The following is a 6,726-nucleotide window of genomic DNA, read 5'->3' as shown; positions in this document are numbered from 1 at the left end:
TGAATCTGATTTAGCCTGGTGAACGCCACTTGCTTCACCCTGATAACTCCAAGATCCTGCCCAACCCAACTCACACACTGCCAGAGACTCTTTCAGCAGTAGATAGCCAGCCTTGGACTTCATTGCAGTCACTCTTAAAAACTATCAAAGGTCTGCAGGCCCCGGGTGGGCGGCTGCTGGCCTCTGTGTGCCCTGTGCCTATTGCTGAGTAGACCCAGATCCGGTAATGGTGGCAGCCAGCCTAGGTTTGAGGATGGCCTCTCCCATATGCCTCCAGATCCAGTACAGGCAGTGACCGAATTTGGATTGCTTTGTAGCTCCTACCAGGTAGCCCTGGGCCAGTCACAGGCAGCAGCTGACCTTGGCCTACATAGAAGACCCTCCCAAGAGGCCCCAGAACCAACATACCCAGAGGCTGGCTTCAGACCAAAAAAGAGCACCACCTGATTAGTCCCACAAGCAGGATACTCAAAGGGTGGTATCGGCAGGCACTGAAGCACACTAGGGTGAATCCCACTTGATGGGGTCAGCCCCTGAACAGGAGCTCCAAAGCAGTGGTCATGGCCAATCCTCACAGCCAGTCAGCCTGAGAGTTAACCCTACCCACTGACATTCCAATAGCAATCAAGACTCAACTGCAACAGGAGGGCACGCACAACCCACACAAAGGTCACCCTGGGAGTACCCAGCTCAGGTGATCAGGGAGACCTTGCCACTGGCCCCCAAAGGAAACCTACAACATAACGCCACCCTGCAAAGACTGGGAGACATAGCAGATCTACCTAATATGTAGAAATAAACACAGAGAAGAAGCCAAGACGAAGAGACAAAGAAACTGCCCCAAATGAAAGAACAAAACTCCAGAGAAAGAGCTACACAAATAGGAGACAAATAATGGAGGTAATGTTCAAAATGCTGATTTTAAGGTTGCTCAAGGTCTTAGTGAGAACTTCGACAAAGAGACAATCAGCATTAAAAAGGACACGGAAATCATAAAAAAGAACTAGTCAGAAAGGAAGAATACACCAGAAGAAATCAACAGTATATTAGATTAAGCAGAGAATTGAATCAGCAATTTGGAAGACAAGGTAACAAAAAACACCCAATCAGAACAGCAAAAAAAAAAAAAAGTTATTATCTGAAACAACATCAAGCAGATCATTCACATCATAGGAATACCAGAAGGAGAAGAGAGAAACCAAGGGATTGAGAACCTATTTGAAGAAATAATGATGGAAAACTTCCCTAATCTGGTGAAGGAAACAGACATGTATATACAAGTCTAAAAAGCACAGAGAGTCCCAAACAAAATTAATCCAAAGAGGCTTGCACCAAGACACATCAATTAAAATGGCAAAGATTAAATTCAAAGAGAGAATCTTAAAAGCAAGAGAAAAGAAGTTAGTTATCTACAAGGAAGTTCACATAAGACCATCAGCTGATTTCTCAACAAAAACTTTGCAGGCCAGAAGGGATTGGCATAAAATACTCAAAATGAGGAAAGGCAAGGACTTACAACAAAGACTACTATATCCAGCAAGGCTATCATTTAAAATTGAAAAACAGATAAAGAACTTCCAAGACAAGAAAAAGGTAAAGGAGTTCATCGCTGCCAAACTAGTATTACAAGAAATGTTAAAGTGACTTCTTTAAGAAGGAGAAACAAAATCATAAATATGAATAATAAAATGGCAATAACAATGTACCTATCAATAATCACACTAAATGTAAATGGATTCAGTGCTCCAATCAAAAGAAGTAGGGTAGTGACTGGATAAGAAAACAAGACCCAGAGGTGGCTCCATAGTGTAGTGGTTAGCATGTCTGCTTTGTACACAGAAGGTCCTGGGTTCGCGCCCCAGGTGGAGCCACAGACCATACCCCGGGTGCGGCAGACCCCCCTGAGTGTGCAGGGGGCGCCAGGTCCCGGGTGCGCCAGGCCCCCGGTGTGCACTGTGAGCGTGTGGGAGGGGACGCCCCGCCTTCGGAGATCAGTTCTTAAGGGGAAACAGCAACATCTATGGGTCAGGGGTGGAAGTGCGGGAGTAGGGAATTAAAGAGGGGAAAAAAAAAGAAAACAAGACTCATACATATGTTGTCTATAAGAGATGCACTTCAGATCGAAAGACATACATATACAGAAATTAAAAGGGATGACAAAAGATATTTCATACAAATGAAAACAAAACAAAAAAAGAGGCCAGGATGACAATACTTATATCAGACAAAATAGACTTTAAAACAAACAAAGGCTATTATAAGAGTCAAAGAGCTACATTACCTAATGATAAAAGGATCAGTCCAACAAGAGCATATAAACCTTGTAAATGTATATGTACCCAACATAGGAGCAAATATACAACACAAATATTGATAGGTATAAAGGGAGAGATCGACGGTAATACATTCATAGTAGGGGGCTTTAACATCCCACTGACATCAAAGGACAGATCTTCCAGACAGAAAATCGGTAAGAAAACAGCAGCCTTAAATGACACACTAGACCAGACAGATTTAATTGACATGTTTAGAGCATTTCACCCCAAAGCAGCAGAATATACAGTCTTCTCAAGAGTACATGGAACATTTTCCAAGATAAACCACATGTTAGGCCACAAAACTAGTCTCAATAAATTTAATAATATTGAAATCATATATTAAGTGGCTTCTATGACTACAATGCTATGAAACTAAAAATAAATTACAAGAAAAAACTGGTCCTTGCAAGATGACCTAGAAGGTTGAGGCTGTGCACACCTCCTCTAGCAACCACACCAAATTATAGCAAAACTACAGAGCAAACAGCATGCGGAGTCACCTGAGGTCTGGCTGAACAGAATCCTTATAACTAGGGACAAAAATAACCGGTCACCTCAAAATGATAGGAGAGGGGGAGATGCAAAATGGCCTGGTCCCACAACCGCATGTGGTGACCGAAAATCAGGAGGGCTATCCTGGCTGCAGAAACTCTCCCCCATCTGAGGAGTGAGAGGTCCCAGCCGCACACTGGGCTCCCCAGCCTAGGGTTCCAGTGCTGGGAAGAGAAGTCCACAGAGTCTCTGGCTGTGAAAATGAGCAGTTTGTGGCTGAGTGAGACAGAAGGTTGTGGCAAGTTGGAGACCATTCCTCCTAAAGGGCTCACGTCCAGCCTTACTTGCTGACGGTCTCACTAGCTCTGATCCCCAGCACCGGGGCAGCTACTTGAGGAGTACTAGGGATATATGGGAAGGTACTGAGTTGCCAGGCTTCAGGGCAAGGGCTGGAGGGGTAGCCTTCTCCTGGACAAAGGTGCAGGCAGAAGACATTGTTCCTTCGTGGAGCCCTCCCCACTCCCAGCATGCAGACGCAGGTATCACTGTATAGGAGTCACCATCAACTTGGATAACACAGATCACTTCGCCCAGGGGATTCCCTGAGACTCCACCTCTCTCAACTTGCAGGCCCACCCAAACTGCCTCCAGTGATTTATTCCATACAAAAGGGCTGTCTTGGCTCCTGCTGTGAACTTTCATAAAATATCTCAAAGAAGCAGCTCTGGCCTCGGGTACCCTGTACCTCTTGCTGAGCAGTCCCAAGCCCCAGCAAGAGAAAAGCCATTAGTTACCTACAAAGGATCTCTCCATAAGACTGTCAGCTGATTTCTCAATAGAAACTTTGCAGGCCAGAAGGGATTGGCACAAAATATTCAAAGTGATGAAAAGCAAGGACCTACAATCAAGATTACTTTATCCAGCAAAGCTATCATTTAGAATCAAAGGACAGATAAAGAGCGTCCTAGACAAGAAAAAGCTAAAGGGGTTCATCACCACCAAGCTAGTATTACAGGAAATGTTGGAGGACCTTCTTTTAGAAGAAAAAAAAATATGTATCAAAAATCTAAATAAAGAATGGCAATAACTATATGTCTATCAACAAGTACTTCAAATGAAAAAGAATTAAATGTTCCAGTCAAAAGATAGGGTGGCTGAATGGATAAGAAAACAAGACCCTTACATAAGCTGCCTATAAGAGACTCACTTCAGACTGAAAGACATACACAGACTGAAAGTAATGAGATGGAAAAAGATATTTCATGATGTACCTAGAGGGTATTGTACTGAGTAGAGTAAGTCAGATAGAGGAAGACAAATGTACATGTGGAATCTAAAGAACAAAACAAAAAAACAAACAAACAATAAAACCCAGGAAAAAACTCAAAGAGACAAAGAACATTTTGAGGGTTAATAGACGGTGGCGGGGGCGGTGTTGGGAGGGTCAGTAAAAAAGGGGGAATTGATTAAGAAGTGCAAATGGGTAGGTGCAAAATATTCATGGAGATATAAAGAATAGCATAAGGAATATAGCCAACACTATTGTAATAACTGTACAGTGTCAGAGGAACACTAGATTTATTGGAGTGATCACTTTGTGAGTTATATAGATGTCTAAGCACTAATATTGTATACTAACTATAACTAAAAAAATAAAAAAATATTATTAAGAAAAAATAATTTTGTTCCAGAGTATTCAGGGTGAAGAAGTTTTCATACCTTTTTGTCAGGCTCAATTCAATTTTCTTCTTGCTACTGTAATCTATGAATTTAGCCAAAAATGAAATAGACACCTGAGGCAATGCTTAACCAATATATTTTTATTTTAAAATGCAGTCAGAATAGACAGCTGATCTGTACAATTGTTATTCTTCAGAAGATAAACGATTAAAAAAAAAAGATAAATGAGAAGTCTGGATGCTCTCACGTTAGTCCTGTCACTCCAGATAATGGACAAGCATGCAAAGGGTTTGCTGTTTTAGAGATGCTATGACAAGTGCATCCCCTTCAAAATACTAAGGTCGGCTTACTTACAATGTTAATACTGTGGACACTGGAATAGCTCTCTGTGTATAAATAAATGTTCTTTACCTTAAAAAAAAGAAAAAGAACTGAAAAACACAATCTCATTCTACTAAACAATTAATTGGTTAACAATGAGATCAAGGAAATCAAAAGATACCTTGAGACATATGAAAATGAAAACACAACGACTCAAAATCTATGGGACACAGCAAAAACACTTCTAAGAGGAAAAGTCATAGCAATACAGGCCTACCTCAAGAAACAAGAAAATTTTCAAATAAACAATCTAATCTTACCCTTAAAAGAACTAGAAAAAGAACAGCAAACAAAGCCCAAAGTGATCATAATGAAGGAAATAATAAAGATTAAAGCAGAAATAAACAAAATAGAGTCTTTAAAAAAATACAAAAGATTAATGAAACCGAGTTGGTTCTTTAAAAAGATAAAAACTTATAAACCATTAACCAGACTCATGAAGAAAAAAATAGACCTCAAATAAATAAAATCAGAAATGAAAGAGAAGTGACAACTGACACCACAGAAACACAAAGGATTATAAGAACATACTACAATTATATGCCAACAAATTGGACAATTTGGAAGAAATAGTTAAATGCCTAGAAACATACAATCTTACAAGACTGAATCAAGAAGAAACAAAAGCTGAAGGCCAATTACTACAAACAAAATCGAATTAGTAGTCAAAAAACCCTACAAACAAAAGTCCTGGACCAGATGGCTTCACATATGAATTTTACCAAACATTAAAAGAAGAATTAAGAGCTATCCTTCTCAAACTATTCCAAAAAATTCAAGAGGATGGAAGGCTCCCAACCTCATTTTACGAGGCCACCATTACCCTGAGTCCAATGAGAGACAAAGACATTACAAAATAATAATAATAATAATAATAATCCCTGAAGAAAATAGATGTAAAAATCTTCAACGAATTAGCAAACCTAATTCAGCAATATATTAAAAAGATCATACACCATGATCAAGTGGATGTAAGGTTGGTTCTGTATCTGTGAATCAATTAACATGATACACCACATAAACAAAATGAAATATAAAAATTACATGATTGTATCAATAGATGCAGAAAAAGCATTTGACAAAATCCAGCATCCATTTATGATAAAAACTCTCAGCAATGTGGAAAAGAGGGAACATGGCTCAACATAATAAAGGCCATATAGAACAAACCCAGAGCTAACATTGTACGCAATGGGGAGAAGCTAAAAGGGTTTTCCTTATGATCAGGAACAAGACAAAGATGTCCACTTTTATTCAACATAGTATTGGAAGCCCTAGCCACAGCAATCAGACAGGAAAAACAAATAAAAGGCATCCAAATTGAAAAGGAAGTAAAACTGTCATTATTTGTAGATGACATGGTACTATATATAGGGAACCCTAAAAATTCCACTAAAAAACTATTAGAAATGAATTCAGTAAAGTAGCAGGAAACAAAATTAATATTCAGAAATCAGTTGCATTTTTATACACCAATAACAAATTATCGGAAAGAAAAAAATCTCATTTACAATTGCATCAAAAACAATAAAATACCTCGGAATAAATTTAAAATGTAAAAGACCTGTACTCATGCAACCTGATATCAAACTATACAGTTTGATATCAGGTTGCATGAGTACAAACTATACAGTTTGATATCAGGTTGCATGAGATGTAAAAATCTTCAACGAATTAGCAAACCTAATTCAGCAATATATTAAAAAGATCATACACCATGATCAAGTGGGATGTAAGGTTGGTTCTGTATCTGTGAATCAATTAACATGATACACCACATAAACAAAATGAAATATAAAAATTACATGATTGTATCAATAGATGCAGAAAAAGCATTTGACAAACTATAAAGTTT

The 6,726-nt window shown here is 39.0% G+C and overlaps 1 non-coding gene across 1 annotated transcript; it reads left to right on the top strand.

The window, feature by feature from the left end:
* The first annotated feature begins 1,797 nt into the window (after positions 1–1,797).
* On the top strand, positions 1,798–1,871 carry TRNAT-UGU (transfer RNA threonine (anticodon UGU)). Its single transcript has one exon. It is a non-coding gene; the product is annotated as a tRNA-Thr (tRNA).
* The last annotated feature ends 4,855 nt before the right edge of the window (positions 1,872–6,726 follow it).

The sequence above is a fragment of the Pteropus medius genome, unplaced genomic scaffold, assembly GCF_902729225.1.
Source record: "Pteropus medius unplaced genomic scaffold, Ma_sr-lr_union100, whole genome shotgun sequence".
Lineage (NCBI taxonomy): Eukaryota > Metazoa > Chordata > Mammalia > Chiroptera > Pteropodidae > Pteropus > Pteropus medius.
This window is presented reverse-complemented; position numbering and strand designations above follow the sequence as displayed.